Genomic DNA, 21,969 nt, shown 5'->3' with positions numbered 1-21,969 from the left:
ATGTGCTTATTGGCCTATTTGTATGTCTTTGTTAGAGAAATATCTGTTCAAGTCCCCTGCCCATTTTTTAACTAGATTGTTTTTTTGTTGCTTACTTATAGGAGTTCTTTATGTATTCGGGATATCACTCCCTTACCAGATAGATAATTTCAAACATTTCCCCCACTTTTTACTGTTGATAGTGTCCTTTGATGCACAAAAGTTTTTAATTTGAAGAAATCCAACTTAACTATTATTTTCTTTTATTGCCTGTGTTTTTGGTGTCAAATCCACAAAATCACTGCCAAATCCAATGTCATGAAGCTCTACCCCTTTACCCTAAACATATTTCCCACTATGGAACCCCCAGTTGAAAGCCCCACATATAGGCAATTCCCAAATAAAGCTTCACTCTCTGCCACTTCAGACACTGGGGCTTCCCCATCATCCCTAGAGGCAGCCCGCTCAAGGGTTGCACCCATTTAGATGGCTTCTGGGTTCAGAGGTCGTACTGACTACTGCCAGTGTAACTCTGGGGGGAAAATCCCAGGGCAAAATACCTCTAAAACCGAAATCAGTCAAAGGGAGAAATAAAATTAAGAAACCCTTTTATTTCTTACAAGCAGTCATCCCCATCTCTCTCTTGACCAGGCTGCAGCAGAAGAGCACTCCGCCTAGCCTCCCTGGTCCAGATAAACCCTTGCATGCCCTTGTAATTACCTATTGATATGTAGATGGCTAATTCTCTCCACCCCTTGGAAACACCTGTGGATATACAGATGCACTAAAGCCAGGCAAGAGATTCTGGAAATACTGCAATTTTACCCACACTTTAATACAAGGTTAGTTATAAGGGTGTAAGCAGGGCATAGGGAAATCACAAGGTGTGATATATGAGGAATAAAAGTGAAGTGGGGTACTATTACCACTCCCAGGCCTAAAGATACAAGAAAAGTGACAATTACTACAACCTGGATAACACAGAGCTAGGTGGAAAGGATTATGTGATAGAAGCTACATAGACTCCAGGGAGCTATATATTTAGGACTGGGAGCTTAATATCCCAACCTTACTCTTCCTGGCCTTGCTTCTGTCTCTTGCTGGTGCTCTCTGTTGACTAAACCTAAATTGCAGTCTTGAAGACAAAGGAACTTGGCAATACAGTCCATACAAGCCTGTTTCCTAGGGCAGATAGCAGAGAGGTGAAGGGGTTCAGGATGGATAGTGGGTAGAAGTAGGGCAAATGGAAGATCCTAGTGAATATAAGTGTAGAATTTCCTGGACAAGACACAAAGTTCAAATCAGAAAATCCTCTTGTCTAAATATGTAGCCCATTCATCACAAATACAAACAACATTCGTGCCTAGTGTGAAGTCTTAATCTGTTTATCTCCAGTTATCTTGTTTCTCATCATGACAGATTTTGTACAAGTATGTATTTGTTTCCAGAACAGTGAATGCATTAGCCTCAATAGGCATTAAGCATAAAAGTGTTGTATTAATAAAAACAAGGTTGTAGATGGCATTATATCCCCCAGGATGCTGAAAGTGCATTCAAAATACTTCCCCTGCCACATTATGAATTAGTGCAAGTGTAATTTCTGTTTTACAGATGAGAAAATCAAGGCACAGAAAAGACGAGTGATCTTCCCAGGGTCACTGCTAATGTGTTTAGTGTTCCACACAGCAACTTCTTGCTGCTTAGTTTGAGAGGTGATCAAGTGGCTGCTGTTAAGTTGTGTTATGTGATAATTTAGGGGAGCACAGGAGTGCTGGCAAGTATGTAAAAATAATTTCCTCTGAGAATTAAACTGCGAATTTGACATCAATCATGCCAAGTAGCTTAAAAGAACTTGCAAAGTTCTCAGGTCTTTAAATCACTAAAGCAGCTGGTCAAGAGCATAGATTCCAAACACTGGTAGTCAGGATTCAGATTTTGACTTGTCCTCTTTTTCTCTGTGACATTGGGTGAGCTATTTCTTTGAGTCTCAGGTACCTCATGAATAAATGGGTATTGTAGTAGGGTCTACCTCATGGACTTACAGGAAAAATTATACGAGCTAATGAACCTAAAGTACTTCCTACAATACCTACTATTGAAGAAGGACTGAATAGATGTTAACTATTATTATTCCAAGTCCTTGCTGTAATAGACCTAGCCTAGCATTTTGAAATATCCAAAGAGGTTATGAAAAAACCAGAAAAGGTCTTGTATAGCTCTAGAAGCTTAGAGTGAACAGTGTAGTCCTTGGTAATGTTCATCTAATCACTGTCCAGGGAGAAGATGTGCTGGCCCAAAGATAAGGTCTGTGTGTTCCTGAGAACCAGAGGTGTACGAGTCATTGGTATTAGCCAAAGCCAGAGACTTTTAAGCATCTGAAGTCACTCCCCTATTTGTAGTTTCTTACTACCAAGCAAAGTTATGGTGGTAATTTGGCTTTCCATGTATTTTTCCTAGAAGGCCAGAGAATGCAAGAATTAAACCCCCTTTAAAGGTACCTTTGTGAAACTAGTCTGCCTTTCTGATTCTGATCAACCCTAGGAGCCTGACAAAATCTTACAGAGCCAGGAGACAGATCCAAAACAGTGGGGATTTCACCAAGTTATAGTCTCTCAAACTACATTTCCCAGGCTGTTTGTAGGTGTTATATGATAAAGAATTTAATCAGTCAAATCAATTTAGGACACCATTGAAGTGAGAAGGATTCTGGGAGCTTTTATATTTGCTAATGCATATTGTGAACCTCTCAGGGAGGTTTAGTTTCCACCAAATTCTACTCTTACTTGATCAGGAAACTCTACTTTTCCTATACTAAGCACTAAGGATTGAGGTGTCTCAAAATGCACTTCAGAAAATGCTGACCTCATAGTGAAATATCTCTGTAATGCTTCTTGGTAGCACATCCATTTGCCTGCAACAGACAGTTCTGCAATATGACAGTTATTTGAATGCATGGAATATTCTTCAATGAATGGTGTGATGTCGCTGTGCCAAATGGAAAGAGAAACCAGACATGGGTGAAAAATTTGTCCTGAGTGGTCCATAAAGTGACTAATGCACAGGAGACTGTACTTTAGTCATAATTGATTATGTACCAATCTATTTATGCTCCAGATTCCAGGAACTGTTGCCTTCCTGTTGCCTGTAAAGGTTTATTTTTTTGTTCAGTTTTTCCAAGGGTGCTCCTCATCATGGTAGTAGCTGTGCCCCCAATGATAGTCTTCCATGCCTACAAAAATTAAATTATATGATATTCAAAAACCAGCTCTGTGGACAGTGACTCTTGGGTCTGAAAAGTAAACACATCCAGTAACCATAATAATAACCAGTTTTTACTTCTGCAGAAACTCTGTTTTGCTTTTGGTACCCTGAAAAATTCACCTCTTATTTTGTTTTTCTAGATATGATTAGATGCTATAAATGAATTAAGGAAAAAGAAAAGAGGTGTATATTGAAGACTCACAAGTAGACATAAAATAGCATACCATTGTAGTTAAACACATGCTGGCTCTGCTACTAATCAGCTATGTGCCTGTGAACATATTCCATAGTCTCTTGTGCCTCAGTTTCACTGTCTATAATATGGGAATAATAATATTATATAAGTCATAGGGTTACTGTTCGGATTAAATTACTCTGTATTTATAACACACAGAACAATGCATGACAGGTAATACACACTATACAAAGTGTAAAATACATGTATCTAAAGAAAGTCAAGAAAAAGCAAAACATAGTCATTAGGAAAAGACCTTTTTGTATAAATTTAATACGTGAATAATAAATTGAAAAGAAGAATTTAAAATTAATAGATTGAATGGAATTTTAGAGTTAATAAATAGAATTAGTAAATTTTTATTAATAAATTTAATAGAAGAATAATAAAATTTTATGTTAAGGAATGTTTCCTAATGGCTTAGTGCTCATAAGCCCTATTTAATTTAACTGAGGTGAATGAGGGCTTTGAATTTGATAATAAAATTAGCTACTGTTGCTGCTCTTCAATGAAATGGGAAGTTGCTAAGTGATATTCCCAAAGTCACCACAAAGAAGACAGATGCTCTAATCCGGCGTGTTTTCCTCTTACATACATCGCACATACCATGCACACCTTCTCTCTCCGGTTGATTGTGTGCTGAAATGAAGTCAGGAGATCCCAGTCTGTAGGAACATACAAACACATTCTCAGGGGTGTATTTCTTACAAAAAGTTGTAAGTTTTGTGTTTCTTTTCCAGTAATAATCCTTCCAAATTATTTAAACATATTCTGGCTCATTTGAATCCTCAGTTTATAGCATTTGTTCTTATATTTTGCTGTCACCAAATTATACTGCTTTAATTGTCTGAGCTTATGAGAAAAGAGGAAAAGTAGGTTTAATACATAAATGATATGCTTGTGCCAAGAAGGGCCAAAACCATGGATTTCATAGTAGTTTTAATTGAGAAAAATGAGAAAAACTGAGTCACCACCCAGCATCATGCATTATTTTTATGATGAATTCAAAATAACCTTTGCTGTTCATCATCAGTATTATAGTCTCATAATAGTGCCAGGAAAATACCATCATCAATCACCATAAATGAAAATTTTAATAAAAATTTTATTTTCTAATTTTGCCTGTATTTAATGTATAATTTTTTATTTTATAAATTTGTTTAGCACTATTGACAGTTATGTGTGTATATTTAATATTATAATGGAAATAACTTATCTACCCTAGGGATTGTGCTAGACATGGAAAAATGTTTTTTTCCCTTTTATGTGAGGGATCCATTCATTAGTCAGATTTGAAAAATACCTCCTTGGGAGGAGATGGCCTTGGCCCTGAGACCTCCATTTTACTTGAAGAGAAGGTCAAAGAGAATTTTTCCACCTCTTCCTAACTTGCCATGCTGAGGTGCCCAGCTTATCAACCATGACAGATCAACCCTGTACACAGTGGCTGCAGTGAAAAGCTCATTTAGACAGGTGGTCTGTTTCTTTCTATTGCTCATAATTTGCTTGTGAAATCTTTAAAATCTTCAAACATTTCCTGTTATGTCTTGGCTGCTCTCCAGCGTTTTCTGACAAGCTCCCACATTATGGGAATGCATTCATTCTCTGTGACTGGAGCACAGAGGCTGACTCCCCAGGCTTCCTCAGTCCTTTGCTCCCGTGTCACCTGAACGAAGCCCACGCCACTTTTCTACTCCTGAGCCCCTTACTTGTTCTATTATTTTTCCCCCAACATTTACCTTCCAACACACTCTGATTTACTTTAATATGTTTATTATTTATTGTCTATCTCTCCATTCCATCTCCTGCTAGAATGTAAGCTCCATGAGGACAGGAGTTTTTTTGTTTAGTTCACTAATGTATCTCAAGAGCTTAGAACTATTCCTGGCACACAGTAGGCACTGAATAAATAACTGCTGAGTATACCTGTCATTATACTCTCTCCTTAGTCCAATTCTTCATAAAGATATAGCCTATGTTTCTTCTTTCCAAAGAGTTTTGAAGATGGGGGTGGAGGTGGCACATTTGGATGTATTAGTAGGAAGGAGTTCAGAATACACAGCTCCGCACTGTCTTGACATTTTTCATATTAAATGAGGCGTTTTATCCTAAATGAAACATATTTCATAGATATTTGTAGATAGGTTTCTAATCTGGTTAGTTTCCTTTGCACTAATTCGAAATAAGAAATTAAGAATAACAAACTCATCGACTACAGCAGTTACTTTAATCCAGGTCAGTCACATTCCAATAAAATACTTCGTATTAGTATGAGGAATCCTTTGTTAAAAACTCCCTTGTATGTTCTTGTCAATAACCCTAACAGGGCTGAAGAGCCATTTTCAGTCCTTCACTGATGTTCAGAAGTTAAAGAACCAGCATCAGATCACAAAAGTGGTCTCCTAGGACCTAAAACCTACGTCTTTAGAGTCCTAACTAAGTGAGTGCAGTGCTCTTTTTATACCCAGTGATGGTATCAGATTATAGGGCTATTAATAGAGAGGGTACTAAGGATACATGATCTCAGGAAAGTGTTTCACAGGATGAAACATTAGTTTCTCTTTGAGAAATCTGAGATCAAATTAAAATACTTTGCTTTACTATTACCATTTTCTGTGATTTATTTAATGCCTTTCATTAAGTAACTATAGCTTTTATATTCTGATTAAGTAAATGAGCTGTTGTTTGTAAGGCGGAGAAGGCTTTTACATCTTAATGAAATTACATTGTTATTTATTGCATATGGGATATGGAAAAGAAACCATCAAAAGGTGTCTCATGAGATTTATTATCAGTGTCAAGAAGTTACTAAGAAATGCAGGGGAGAATAAAGTAGATTAAATTTAGGTGTTTAAAATGAGTGATTAATATTTTATAAAGTGTGCAAAAAAATTAACTGGCAATGTAGTGTTGTTTTTTTAAATCTTAACACCAGACACTGCAATGAAGAGTTGTAGAAATACCTGGGAGGAGTTTTATAAGTGTTGTTTTCATCATTTCCTTGTGTAAATACTCAAACCTGTGTTATCTTGTTTGCTCCTCCACAACCCTTATAAGTAACTCTTCACATTTTATTATTCTACTTGCCACCTTATGAATTTTTTTTTTAATGTAGACATTACCTCCTCTGGTCTGTGAAAACTGGGACCAAATTTTAACCATTTTTGTGGCCCCAGAATCCAGCACATACTGGCCCATGGAAGAGACTCTGTATGCTCATTGTCAAGTGAGTAAGTTTAATGAGTAGTCCTGAATGAGATTGTTATTTTAATTAGGCCTTCAAGTGGGGAGTTCCAGATTTCATTTCTTTTTGTTTTTGAACAAATAAAAGAATTAGGAAATAAAACATCTAATCTAGAGTGGGCAAACAATAAGCTAGTTGCTTTGCACTTATTACCTCATCTCATCCTTAACAGCCTTTTGAAGTTGTACAATTCCCATTTTAAAGAAATAAGGAGCTCAGAGGTGTTAAATTATTGTTCAAAATCATATGAGTGATATAAGATAAAACAGAATTTGAGCACAAGGAATATATTTAACCACTTATAGTGCTTTAGTACAGGTAAATAAATAAATAAACAAGCAAACAAAAACTCCCACTCTTCCTGCCATAAAGTAAAAGAGAATACAGTTTTCAGGGCCACTTTCTAAAGATTTAAAATGAATGGTATACATACAGTGTGAAAGTTCATCACTGAATAATTTCTTTTTATTGGTTGAAATGTTTACCTTTCATTTTACTCATCAGCCCACCACAGTGTAGCTTCCAGCTCTGCCCTGTGACTGTCACTGCCCCCACTGAGGTCACTAGGCACTGTGCCATTGGTAAATGTAATGGGCATTTCTCAGGTTTTATTCTCTAATCTTTCAGGATTTGATGCTGTTGATCTTACACTTTCCTTCTAGAAAATGTTTACTCTTTTGGCTTACATAAGACCATTCTCTCCTGGTATTCTGCCTCTGTTTACTCTATTCTCCTTCTTAAATAGTGGTGTTCTCTCGGCTTTTATCACAGGCCATCTTCTCCTGACTTTGTCTTGGCCCTCTCTGAGCCATTTCAGCCATTCCCATTTCAGCTAACACCCATACATTTAACTCTCCAATCCTCATTCTTTCTGGGTACCATTTTTGTACTTTGAGTAAAGAATTGACATCTCACAGTAGATGGGCCCTAGACTCAAACTCATGATAACCCAAACTGAACCTGGCCATATCCTCTGTCCTGTAACCAGCCATCTCTTTTCTTTACTTAGTCTTAAAATTTTCTTCATTACTTCCACCCAATTGGCCTGGTCATTTCACCTCTCAGCTTATCTATTTCTATCCCAACTGCCTCTACGCATAGTCACATCTTTGTCATCTGTTGCCTAACTTTGGAGCACACTTGTGACTCATGTTCCTGCTGCCAATCTCCTCTGGCTGTGACTCACCCTCTATACTGCCACTAGAATCACCTGTCTTATAAAAAATAGATGTATCCCTAATGAAACTTAAGTTCAGTGAAAAACATGGGAAATACAGAAAATAGAAAGAGTAGATAAAAATGACTTGTAGTCCGTCTACCATCTCCAATGTAATTCTTACTAATATTGAAGCCAGTTATATTTTTAAAGTGTAGTATGATCATCTCAGCTACCCTGGTTTAGAACATTCACTGCCAAGTGAGATGCAAGTGCAGTTTCCATTTGAGTCAGTGGCTGTATATGTCTTTTTAAAGCCAGGTAACTTATAAATAATGAAGGCAAACTAGAGCATCTACTGCTACCAGATGGAGAACACAGTCCCCTGTCACCTGGTATGCACACTGTCCTTTCTGAGCTTTATCAACTTTATCTTGACTGCAGTGATTTGCAAAACTTGAAAATACCTCCAGTTTCTAATTTTATTTAAAACTAGTTTTGTTACAATAATTTTAATATGGAGCCTTTTGCCATATTTAAATAACCATGCAGTGAAGTTCTTTTTTTGGTTTAAGTGATATAGTCGCAAAGCTCAAAATGTTTTTTTAAATGCATGAAGATATAAATTGAAACGTATCCCTTCAACCTCTCCTGCATTTCCAAATTTCTCTCTTTCCCTCCAGTAGGTAACAATGCTTATTAGTTTCAGTTTTATATGAGTTTCTATATATATATATAGAGAGAGGTGGATATATACTGTATGTGTGTGGGTAGAATATGTAAATATGCATATACATATATATGTGTATACTGTGCATATACACATGCATACATATGTATATATACAAGCAAATGCAAATGTTTTAATTTCCCCTTTTCTATAAAAAGTAGCTGTGTGTGTGTGTGTGTATTCTCCTACACCTTGTTTCGCTTAATATGGTTTCCAGATTTTTCCATGGCAGTATATAAAAAGACTCCCATTCTTGTATATTTGCAAACTGTTTCATTGTCAAGGTGTAACATAATTTATTAACCAGTACCTCTGATAAGGATTTAAATTTTCTCCAGTCTTCTTCTGTTACAAACAAATAATGCTTTAATAAATAAACATATATAATAATAATGCTTTAATATAAAAATAATACTTTAATTAAAAAACATATATATATATCATTTACTCTTTTCAATTGAGGCAAAATACACATGGCATAAATTAACTATTTCAGATAATACAGTTCAGTGGCACTTAATACATCTATAATTTTGTACAACTGCCTCCTAAATCAAGGTCCAAAACATTTTCATCATCCTAAGAGAAAACTCCATATCCATTACACGGTCACTTCCAATCCACTTATGCCAGGCCTTGGCAACCCCCAGTTTGCTTTCTGTCTTACGAATTTAACTATTCTGGATGTTTTATTCAAATGGAAACATACAATGTATTATCTTTTATATGTGGCTCTTTGAGTTAGCATAATGTTTTTGATGTTTATCCATATTTAAACATGTATCAGTATTTCATTTCTTCTTATGACTGAGTAATATTCCATTATACAGTCATAAGAATATGACTATAATGTGGTATATACCACATTTTGTGTATTCATTCATCTGTTGATGGCTCTTTGGGTTATTTCAACCTTTCACTTTCTATGAAAAATGCTAATATGAACATTCATGTACAAATATTTGAATAATTACTTTCAATTCTTTGGATATCTACACATATGAGTGAAAATGCTAGGTTGTATGATATTTCTAAGTTTAACTTTTTGAGGAACCTCCAAAGTTTTCCACAGCAGGTGCTCCATTTTACATTCTCACCAGCAACATGAAGGTTCTAATTTCTCTACATCCTTGCCAACACTTAATGTTAGTATAGCCTTCCTTCTCAGCATGAAGTGGTATCTCACTGTAGTTTTGATTGGCATTTTCCTAATGACTAATTATGTCGAGCATGTTTTCATGTGCTTATTGGACAGTTGTATATCTTCTTTGGAGAAATATCTATTCAAGCACAGTATTAAATTTTTGAATTATGTTGTTTGCCCATTTTTTAATTAGGTTGTTTGTCTTTCTAGTTGAGTTGTAAAAGTTCTTTATGTATTTTGGATACTAGACCCTTAGCAGGTGTATGATTTGCAGATACTTTCTCCCATTCTGTACATTACCTGTTCACTTTCTTGATGGTCCTTTGAAGCACAACATTTTTTAAATTGATGAAGATCAACTTACCTACTTTTTCTTTTGTTGCTGTTGTTCTTTTGTTACCATAATTAAGATTCCCTTGCCAAATCTAAGGTCATGAAGATTTACCTCTGTGTTTTCTTCTGTAAGTTTAATATTTTTGCTCTTACATTTAGTTTGTTGATCTATTTTTGAGTTAATTTTTTATATGGTGTGAGGCAGGGGTTTGAGTTCATACTTATACATGTGGAAATACAGTCATCCCAGAACCATTTGTTGGAGAGACTATTCTTTCTTCATTGAATGTTCATGACACCCTTATTGAAAATCAATTGATCCTAAATCTATGGGTGTATTTCTGTACTCTCAAATCAATTTCATCGGTCCATATGTCTACCCTGATACCACTACCACTGTTTTGATTATTCTAGCTTTGTGTAAGTTTTCCAACTAGGAATGTGCACCTTCAACTTTGTTCTTTACAAGATTGTTTTAGCTATTCAGGGCCCCTTGCAAATCCATATGAATTTGATCACCAGCTTTTCCATTTCTGCAAAAAAAGACTGAGAATTTGTGTTTAAGAAGGCCTTATTTAAGTTACAAAGCAATATTGTCCCAAGGGGGAATACTGTGGTCCATCAGTTTGCCTCCTTTTAATCTTAACTTTGAAGAGACTTTATTGTTTAGTCTTGTTGAATATTATGCTTAATTTTATTTCAGTTTAAACTAGTTAAAGAGCTGATGTCAGCCATGCCTTACATTAAATAGTACAGTCCTGGCAGTTTAGGAAAGCTCACTTCTTTATATCACACTAAGCTTCCAAATCACAGTCCACAGGAAGCCTTAGATAGAGATGTTGCCTTCCGAAGGATTCTTCCAACCTCAGCTGGGTCTGGAGTCTGAGAAACTCTTGCCCTTCTGGTAGGAGGTAAGGGTCTGCTTCCTGACTTCCCAGATCTCTTATTTATTATAATATAAGAAACATTTTCTGGCTGTTACTAAACTTGAACCTGCCTCTTTATAATCCCTGTCACTATGAAAAATCAATGACCAGCTTGAAGATTCCATTGCTGATTCATTTTTAGTGGACACTTTATATGGACATTTATTTTACTTTATTTTTCTACTATTCTTAGGGCAGTTGCATTGACCTACATCCCAAATAAAGGCTGAAGAGGAGGGTTTTTTGGCTTTTCTGCTCTCAGAGTAATGAGTGAGAAAGTAATCTGAACACAGTTACAATGAAATCTGTTTTTCAAAGAATTATAAAAATGTTATTTTAAGAACCATCAGAGTAAACTTGTGCCAAGAAAAAATATGCTTCCTCTTGGTTTTCTTTCCTTTTTTTTCTCCTTTATGTTTTGTTGGGTTGATTCAATTTTCTACTTTGAATTTAGCAGCATTGATTTAATCTGCTGGTAAGAAATGGGGAGGAAAAGCTTATTCTAAGCCCTTTCAGATGTTACAATTCTTAATTGCATGATCAATTTGTAAAATGAAAGTTTTGCCTTATTCATGCGTTAATTATTTGGAGGCCATTTCTGAAAAAACTGCACCCAGATAATCTTTAGCACTTTAGATCAAGAGTGCAATTCTTCCAAGAAGATAACCTTAAGCTGAGAAAGAATTAAAAGTGATCAAAATATAATTTGCCTCAGGTTTTATGTGAGACTCCCCTTGTCTCGCTTCAGGATTTGAAAAGTTTATTCATTGTCTTATCACTAAAAGTCTGAACTACGTTTCCTTGGCACTGACTCATGTGTAGCTTCAACCAAATTGATTTCCATTTAATTTGGGAATTAATGTGGTTAAATCTTCCTTGGTCTGCTTATGAAATTTGAGCATCATCAAAGAGTAATTTTTATAGAGCTTGTTACTCTTTTCTGTTTTTTTCCCCTAAAGAATAAAAAGCTATTTAATTTATGTTTTGTTATCAGATACTCCTTTTTTACTTTTCAGCATAATGAGGTTATTTAAATGTGGCCTGTGTCTGTTCCACTGTTAGTATTTCTTCAAATTTTTGTTTTAACCATTACTCCTAAATATATAAATTAGGAGACTGGAAGTTATGCAGTGCTTCACACTTACGATGTTTGAGGCATAGTTTGAGGGAAACAAAAACTGAGATAGGGAGTCATTTCTTATTTATTTAATCAAAAGCATGTCTTAGATGTTTCTCAGCATTAGATAATTTGAGCAGTTAAGAATATGAAGATTAATAAATATAGTTCTTATTTTCAAAGAACATTGGCTGATAGAGGGAACTGAATATGACAGTGGACCAGATTTTCTAATACTGGTTTAAGAGGACAAGATTTTAAAAGACCACATGTGAAATTATTTTGCATAGTAGCTGATAAATAATGACACAGAAGGTTTTTTTTTAAATAGGGGCATAATCGACATACTAATAATACACAATTTTTAAAATGTTACTTTGAAAAAATAAAAATTGTTTTTTTGGTAAAATTTATTCAGGTTCCTTTAAAGAAAAATTGGACATTATATCTATGGTCACAAATGCTTACAATAGTTGATTGTACTGTGATTTTTCTGTGTGTGTGCATTTGTGTGTGGCTGTGTTTCCAGTAGGAGTTAGAGAGCCCTGAGATATGCTGGGAGTGAATTCTTTTGATATTATTTTGTGTTTGATTTAAATTGATGTCGTAATTCTGTTTGGACATGTCTCTTTGGGTTGATGACAGTTGTGTACTTGAAGATTTGAATGCAATTTCAAACTCAGATTCAAACTAGTTTTTATGTGATACCTTTTGCTTCAACTTTTTTTTTTTTTTCCTTTTTTACTATTCCCTGACTAGATGGGTCCTGATTCTGTGGTTTGTCCCCTAGAGCTATCCATATAAGAGATGACACTTGTGTTTTTTACCATCTTGAGACATGGGTTATTGATAATATGTGGTTAGCTACAAGGTCACTTTGGAGGGGCAACTCCACTTGATAAATAAAAACTTTGAATGAGTGTGTTTCATAAATCCACAATTTAAGTAATGTTTTCAAATGATTAAGTACAAAAATTTCAAGGGAAACACAGAGGACATACAAAGACAGAGATGCCAAACTTCATTTTTTTCTCTATTTCTCTGTCACTAAACCAGATTGAAGCCTCTCTTTTCTGATTGTTCACGTTCATTATAGACAATTTGGAAAATATGGAAGAATATAAGGAACACTGAAGTCTTTCTGCCAAACAATAATTAAACATTTTGAATTTTCCTTTTATACAACTTCATTTTTATAAATACTATATGCATGTTTAAACCTGATTAAGGTCATATTGTGCATATAGCTCTATAGTATATTTTTTCACTTATTATATCATGAACATCTTCCATGTCATGAAAAATTATGTGGGAACATCATGTGATGGCTGCATAATATCCTGTAATTTGCTGTGCCATAAAGTACTTATTAATTTATTTTTGGACACTGATATAGTTTATAACTTTACAGCTCATGACACAGTGGCTACTAAATTTATATAATCTTTGGTGGCACTTATTTCTTGAACATGCATTTTATTTTGCTTATTAAATCATTGCAGATATTTTTGTTTTCATGTGTAAAGTAATCCTTACTTTTATGGTGTTTCTGTTATTTTTGATTTTCCCTTGTACTATTATCTTTCAGTGAAGGAAGTTTTTAGATTTAAAAAACAATAGCCTTTTTTAAGTTTGATTGAGATGTTTATATATAAACTCTAAAACAGATTAGAAAGTAAAATTACAAATCCTGATGATAGCAGTTTATAATGGAAATGCTTACAGACCCTTAAATATAGCTTGGTAGGGAAGGGTGGGAGTGCATCGAGTTGTTACAGTTTGTTCCAGGAAAGGCATTTGGATGAATGCCATCTACTTTTACAAAGATGTCTTGTGACTGTAGTTTTATCTGCTCCACTTAACCTTTCCTACAGTGATTGCTAAAACAAATGTATATAGTATAATAAAAAGAATTAACATAGTTATAATTCCTTTAGTTAAGGCAGTTTTTTTCTCCAAAGATGTTCTTTAAATTTTAATAAAAATACTGAATTTGAGCCTGGTTTAGTCATGTTAGATAAATCAGATTGGGGTGATTCCAGAGGTCAGTTCCTCAAGCCAGCTGCTTTCCTGGTGGACTATCATTAATCTACTTACTGTATTTGCCACAGAAATAAAATTCTAAAAACTTCTCTAGATATTTCAGTGATTAGGGTTGTTTCTGTTGTGAATAATACCACCACTCATAGATAAGATTTACCGACAATGGATAAATTGTGCTAGGCACTTTATGTAGCTTTATAATCTACTTTATAATCCTCTCAGAATTGTGCTGGTTATGCATTGTTATCCCCATTTTATAGATGAGGGAACTAAAGTCTGGGAATGTTAATCGTTTGGCCAAGGTCACACAGCTAGTAAGTGTGCCTTTTGGCTGTAGAACCAGGGCTGCTCTCTATGCCTGCAAGCTTTCAGAGAGCTCTTAGTCATATAATTAACTGACTCAATGAGAAAATGTCTTAAATTGGATTTTAAACATGTTAAGAAGGCATAATGAACACATTTAGTATATGGCAACTTCCAACTTTAAATCATCACAGAATGAACTTGGATATTTAAAGATTGACTTCCTTCTCTTTAAAAATGAGATGCAATTACTTAGGGGAAGAAAGTCTTCATTTTTCATTCTTCCTGGCTAGAAATCTTGGCAACTAGAACGCAGTTGCTATTATTATGACTTTGTCCATTGTGTGTACAATCTCCCAGGTTTTCCCTCTCGCACCTTTTATAAACACCAGCTTCAACTTGGAAGAGGAAAGAGTTATTCCTGGCAACACTCACACAGCCAGCGCAGCAACTGCAGGGGGCCACCAGATGACTGGAAGCAGGAATTCTGAGAACAGGTCTGCAATTTAACTTTAGTACTGTTTAGAATGTGAGTCTCCAGTAAGGGGCAGGATGATCATTCAAAGTTTACCCAGAGAGAGGGAAACTAACAAGTGAGATGTGTGTCCCATGTACTTACGGCTAGAATGCTGTATTGGTATTTTGTGCTTCTTACTACTTTTGTCATTGATATCATGAAAATCATTAGAGAGCCTTTAGGGACCCAGTCCGATTACCAAACCAGTTAAAATGACCTGGTTTTTTGAACAGCCTGCAGCAATAGTTTCATGGCAGCAAAGATTCACAGATAGGGTATAGATGTGGTGATAAAGTTCACTGAATCTTCAAGTGTTAAAACTCAAAGGTCTTTTTGAAAGTGGAAAGATATACATTTATAATAAGTGATATATAGTTCTACACTGTTGAAAGTAATTTTTAGAAAATTTTACTAAAATGTTATTCTAAGAGATGGTACAAACTAAAAGAAATTTGGTGAATTCACAAACTCACATAGATTTATATGTTGCTGACAGATTCATAATAAGTTATTATGAGAAGTTCAGATATAGTTATTCACTATAGCCTTTCTGGCCCCTAATCTTTTGAAATGATATCACAGAAAGCCACTTTTGTATTAAGTCCTGCGCAAGGAGCCTTAGTAGATGACCAAGCATGACTGGATTCCTTTACCTAGAGTCCACTGGTGCCCCTCACAATGCCTATGGTCAGTTAAATCCATCACAGATGCTGATAGTTTGTAAAAGAATAAAAATAAACTATTAAGAAATGAAATGGACTGAAAATAAGATCTACAAAAGATAAGTCCACATTTTCATTATTAGATTGAACAGACTTAAAATTACTCTGACAAATTTCTGTCAGTTTTCTAAAGGCTAACACTCAATTTTCGTACTTAGATTATTAACAAAATGGTCATGGCCCAGTACTTTTCCATGGCCCATCTTTTGAGGAGCACTGTTTCTAGACTTAAATACAGGCAAAAAGTTTTATGCTCCTGTTAGTGTCTTCCCTTCCTGTCTTTATTTTCCCCATACTTGTTTGTCTTCCTACTATACCATCTCTATATATACTGTATACTCTAGCTCATCATACGCTATGGAGGTAAATTGTAAATGCTGGTTCTGAAAACATTCCTAATATGAATATAGTGGAGTCTCTATATATTTGCTTTGAGTGGAGAATCTCCAGGATATATTACTGAGTTAATTGAGTTCATCTCAGCCATATATAAAGCATTATTGGATAATAATCTCATTTTACAGACAGACAGAAACAAAGAACACCCGTACTCAAATACAGTAATTTTATATCTTTCTCTGTGGGTTTTATTTTATTTGCAGAATTTACATACCTAAAACTTATTCTTAAATTTGCACTGCTTTACAGTAATATACTTTTATTTGGACTAAGAAGTAGCGTAGCTGCAGAACTCATTAACTATGCAATTGAGCATTCATTATGAATTGAATGAGGAAGGTGGGATTATATATAAACTGCTTTCATATTTCATTTAAAAACATTTGTCTTTCATTAATATAAGATTAATATAAGATTCATTGGTAAGGGAAAATATCCTTAGGTATTAATGCAAAATTCACTCGTAAGGAAAAATATATCCTTAAAGCTTAAAGGTACATGTCACTCAAATAAAGAAGACACTGCTATAGCTGGGTCTTTAATTCTATAGTGGAAATTACTGAAAGGGAAAGAACAATTATTTTTTAACTGTGTATGCCTTTCAGAGTTTTTGGCACTTTATATCTGCTTGTGTGTCTCAGTCTGTTAGAAACAGAAAAGGGAGGGTCATTTATTCTTGTTTATGAAAGCAGTGGATCACAATCCTGATATTGTGACTTGAATGGACTTTGATAAAGGGATTTCTAATTCTGCCTAAGATAAGAAAACCAGGCCTTTGGGGACTTCACTCTCTTCCTAAACATGATGATAATACCCAAGTAAAACTGCAAAACACTACGACAGTATGTCCATACTTATTTTTACTGAACCCAGAATACCCCAGAACTGTTGCTGCTGTGAAATGGTGCAGGCTCCTGAACAGCCTTCTTCTGTGCCTTTCAACATTGCCATTGTGTGCCCTCGATCAAGTTACTAGACCTCTTTGAGCTCAGTTTTCTCAGCTTCAGGATAATAATACCTCTCAGAACTGTTGTGAGAATTTTATCAGTGAAAGATTCAGAAATACTGAGCACAGTTTTTGGCACTTGGTGAATGGTCGGTTGTTAGTTATTGTTGAAGGAAGTTGTACAACAGTGGGAAGTGTGTGGGTAAGTCTTGACATCATGCAGACCTTAGATTTGAAATTCAGCTGGTTTCCTTGCTATGTGATCTTGTGTGAGCACGTCATTCAATCTCTCTATTCCCCAGATTTCTTATTTTGTGAAACTGGATTGTAATGACTATTCCAGAAGGTTACCCTGAGGATTAAATGAGGGAGTGTGTACACACACTTAGAGTGTCTGGCACAAAGTAAGTTCCTAACAGATAACAGAGGATAATTATTATTATTTCTGTTGGAGTTGATTGCCCACCACTTTCTAAGCTAAATTTCAAAAATCATGTATTTCACGTGCATGTGTCAACTGAAGTTTAGATTTGAGGCCCTTCCTTTCATCTTTTATCAGCTATCTCGATTTTGAACATATTTTCAAAAAGTTTTCTGATTTATACACCCTCTGAGGTATATTTCCATTGGTTGATTTTGGAATCTGAAAACAGAATGATGATGAGACAAAGATTCATCTGGCTGTTTCCTGGACATAGTATCAATAGAAAAATCCGCCAATAAAAATTGTAGCAGATAAGCAGACACTTGCTGCAAGACTCAAATAATGCATATGAGTGATGTCAGACTCAGAGGCATGCAAAAAAACGCATAAATGCAGAGGAAATTCATGATAGACTTTTCAGGAAAAGAGTTGTTCCTTCCTGATGTGCTGACCTTGGTTCTGTTTGTGGTTTTAATTTCAGAATAAAGGTAGATGGAAGAGACATTGCTGAATTTTTCCATTGCCAATTTGTATCATAATCTAAGAATCGTGCCTTCTCTTCTCTCTGCTTTACTCTTAATAAATATTCTGTGAACTTCTGGGAATAAGCTACTTTAGTGAAGTGATGTCTTTAATTTTCAATGATTAATACATTGAGCATCCACAAAGCACAGTTCCACTCAGAGCGCCCTTGCTAGATCAATAGCTTTGAATGTTGACAACCGTGGTAATCAATTGGCTTTCAGTGGGGAAAAGGGACACTTTCCATTGCCTTACTCTTAAGCTTCCCTTTCTCTCCCTATAAACCATGCTTAGAATTTCTAGTCTTTTCTTCTTCACCGGCCTCATCTCCCCATCATCCTCTGTGCTCTAGTCACAGAGGTCGTCCTTCAGCCCTTGAAAGTGCTGTGGGGCCTCCCCACAGTTTTTCTGCCAGGAACGCCCTCTCTGCCCTCTCCCCTCGCCTCCCCACGCAATTCTTAGTCATCCTTCAGAACTTAGTCCATGTGTTGATTCCACGAGGGTGCTTTCCCTCCTGCTCCAACCTGGGCCATGTCGGTGGCTCATCCATTCCTAGTGGCCCTCTCTTTTTCCTTTGTAGTGTATGTCATAATCATTATAAAAGAATTTATTTTGTATTTGTTATTTCATGTTTCTCCCTCTCTCGCTCTAAAACAGAAGTTCTCCTAGTGCCTAGCACCAGATGATACCATGATAAGTGAAAGTGGGAAGGTGTTTTATATGGATACAAAGTTCATGTGAATGTGCTTTCCCATCTTACCTGGGGTTGCTGATCTTCACACAGTGGTGTGGCTTGGAGAAAGGAATAGCATATGTAAATTATGAAGTCTGACACCATGGTTCTGTGGCTGTACCTTCTCAGTACAGTGGTGTACTGTGATTGAAGAGGCACTGCCTGAACTCCCTGTGTGAGGGAGATGCCATCCCCGTGAGAAGGTGCATGTATGTGATACCTTAAGGCTGAGCTCCAGCACCTAACCTCCCTGACTCCCCTCTATGTCTTCCGGTCAACTTGGAAATCTAGTTCTGTTGAGACAATGACTTGTGCTCTGGGAAACTAGGTTTCCTTTACATGGGAAATAGCTTGTTTGTCACATGTGACCTCAGTGACACATGGGTGGACCAGAGTTCAACATAAAGTGGCTTATCTGGCAAATTCTATATATTTGGAAAGCAAAGAATCAAGGCTTAGAGGGCCAGAGCGGTGGAGTATCAGGTGGGCCAGGACTGGGTGGCAGTAAGAGTTGCACCAATAGCGGAACACATGGCTCTTCAATCCCATGGAGAGTCTTTGGGCCATAACTAGGAAGTAGTCAAGAGTTCAATATTATATACTTTCTTTGACTGGGGGGTAAAAACAGAAATGCTGACATTGTTGAGAAGTCTGTTGTTCATAGGTTGTAGTCACCTTTGATGCCAATCAAAGTAAATGAATTTATCCTTTCTAGATTTATTTTTCCTAATGTCCTAATGCCTGAGTCTGCTGTCGACCCAGTGGCCACCTGTGAATCAGGGAGGTGGTTGGCATCTTTAGGAGTGCTGACAGAGGCTGTGTGTTGTAAAAGGGCCTGGGGCTCGGGGATCATTCAGATCTTTCAGACCCAGCTGTTGTTACTTCCTCTTGCAGTAAGCCTCAGTTTCCTCATCTGTAACATGGGCCTGAAAACACAATAGACCTCAGCCTTGGAGCACAGTGGCATTCATTAGAGACTATTCTTAAAGCATCTACAATGTGTCCCTGGTACATAGTAGGATTTCTGTACATGCTTGGTTTTATTGTTGTTTGCTAGGACGCACCCCAAAATCTGCAGTGGTTTTTTCTAAGTCTTGGCTGGGTTTGCATGTCCAGAAGAGACCTGGACTGGACAGGGTGGTGGTGATTCTGGAGTGCCAGACTTGCTGTGCTCACTCAGTCTATTCCAGAACCAGCCCAAAGCTCTGTGGCCCCTTGAAACATCATGGCAAACAGCCAGTGGGTTAAAGGAGCAGGAGGGGGAAATTGCAGCCACCGTGGAGCTGCAGTCCGGTGTGCCTCACTTCACAGCAAAAGCACGTGACAAATGAAGACATTTCATCTTGTTTTCCTGGAAGTTTGCTGGAAAGAAATCTATGGTCTTGCCACCATAGATTGCATTTACCCACTGAACCAGCTCTTAATAATTGCACCCCAGGTGGACCAACAGCTTCAGGAGGCCCCTTTCTCTATTTAAGAACAATTCATCTGAATGTGGACTCCCCTACCCCAGGCTCTTCCCAGCATAGACTGACGATTGTATCCACTTTGCATTAGGAGTCAGGTCTGGAAAAAACTTCTGGATTGATAACTACATTTTTGGATTTTCACTAAACCTCTCTGATATTTGAAGAAGTTTATGTCCTTTTGTGTAGTTTGACATCACAAGCCCACAAATTCCATTCTACATAGGTTAGGATACTGAAAGCCTATTTCAGTAACCTAAATGAAGGCTATATCTGATTAACAGTAATAGTAAATTAGACTTCCCAGATAGTGGCCACTCCATTCTCAGTAAATCAAACAGAAAGCTCCCCTCTGTGTGACAGCAGCTCCCTGAGATCAGCCCACTCTGAGTATGAATGTGTGTGTGTGTGTGTGTGTGTGTGTGTGTGTGTGTACATACATAACTCATCCTTTGGAATTCTTCTTTGGAAAAGCAAAGGAAGGAAGCTGAGGGGAGGATGGGGCGATTGCATCCTGTACCCTTCGCAGGGGTGTGGTCACAACTGCCTCTCCTGAAGGGACACTGTATATTATGTTTTTTCATAGGATGCCTGAACAGTGATAAGTCTTGATGAAAGGCAGGAGTGGCTCTCAGTGTTGTTCTTAGCTGGACAGGAGTCTCCTCGTACAGGCCTGCTTGAACCCCACTTAGTATTTCATTTCTAGAACTTTTGGGGAAGAGAAGGATCCAGGAGTATCAGTGAAGTGTACCTGCAGAGCTCTCAGAGCCACATTAGGACTCCGGACCTGCCTTCACTTCAATCCTGCCACTCCTGTGAGTGAAATTGCTAAGCGGATAGGCCAGGAACATGGTTTTAAGGCAAATGAAGCATGTTTTTTTCTTGCTGCTTCCTATAATTTGAAATGATGGATTCTCTTCTGGAAAAGGCAGAGAAAAACTCTTTGGGATTACCTGAGGTAAGGAATAGAAATTCTGTGAAATGAATAAGACTCTCAGCTGATTTCTGTGTCCTCTTATTTGAGATTTACAGTTCTGTCTTTCTGTTTGGAGAGTTCTGAAGCGCGGTCCCCTCCCAGCTTGGATGGGCACAATTATTAACAAATGATGTGGTGCGCTTAGCATATTCAGTCACTTGACAACTTGGCATAAAGCAGTGCTGAGATGAAAGCATGTAAAACTTTCACAAATAAACATGCGATCCTTTCACTGTGACTTTTTAGAGTCCCACTGGTTTTAAATGAACTCCTTTACTGTGATGTTAAGCATCACAGTAGATTACTGTGATGTTCTTCTACCTACAGGAATGTTTTTGAAAATGGCATTATATTGAGTCTAAATAGATTTCATGACAGGCTATCATTCTCTGGAATAGTAATTGTTCTGATGGATCTTAAGGCTCTTTTATGAATGAGATACTAAAGCAGATCTATTTATAACGTAACATTTATTAGGACAAGTATTCATGACGTTCACGTTCTAAAAATTGTTGATTTAACAGTCTTAGAACAAAATGTGAACTTGACAATAAAACTGAGTATTTTAAAAAGATTTTTTTATGGGAACTGTGGCAGACTGACCCAATATTCTATAGGCCTTCTAAATCTGCTTTAATTCTTTAAAAACTGGGTTGAATCCAGGGCAAAATTTCAGTTCTATCCTAATTCTTTACAAATTAATTTTGTCAATGAAAAATTTTACTTTGGTTATAAAAGGCCAATCAGGGGTTCTCAGCGGGGTGGGGATGTTATTTTTTATTGTCATGTAGGG

The 21,969-nt window shown here is 36.5% G+C and overlaps 1 protein-coding gene across 6 annotated transcripts in view; it reads left to right on the top strand.

Moving 5' to 3' along the window:
* Positions 1-21,969, top strand: part of HECW2 (HECT, C2 and WW domain containing E3 ubiquitin protein ligase 2) — a 344,914-nt gene that overhangs the window by 174,900 nt on the left and 148,045 nt on the right. Inside the window, exon 1 of one of the 6 annotated variants that reach the window (XM_037009112.2) lies at positions 20,733-21,015. The exons of 4 other annotated variants lie outside the window; for them this stretch is intronic. The gene's annotated coding sequence lies outside the window, so the exon portion shown is untranslated. Of the gene's footprint in view, positions 1-20,732; positions 21,159-21,969 lie in introns of those variants that run through there. One more of the 6 variants, XM_037009111.2, reaches the window with a different exon arrangement.

Source organism: Manis javanica, chromosome 12 (assembly GCF_040802235.1).
Source record: "Manis javanica isolate MJ-LG chromosome 12, MJ_LKY, whole genome shotgun sequence".
NCBI classification, from domain to species: Eukaryota; Metazoa; Chordata; class Mammalia; order Pholidota; family Manidae; genus Manis; species Manis javanica.
This window is presented reverse-complemented; position numbering and strand designations above follow the sequence as displayed.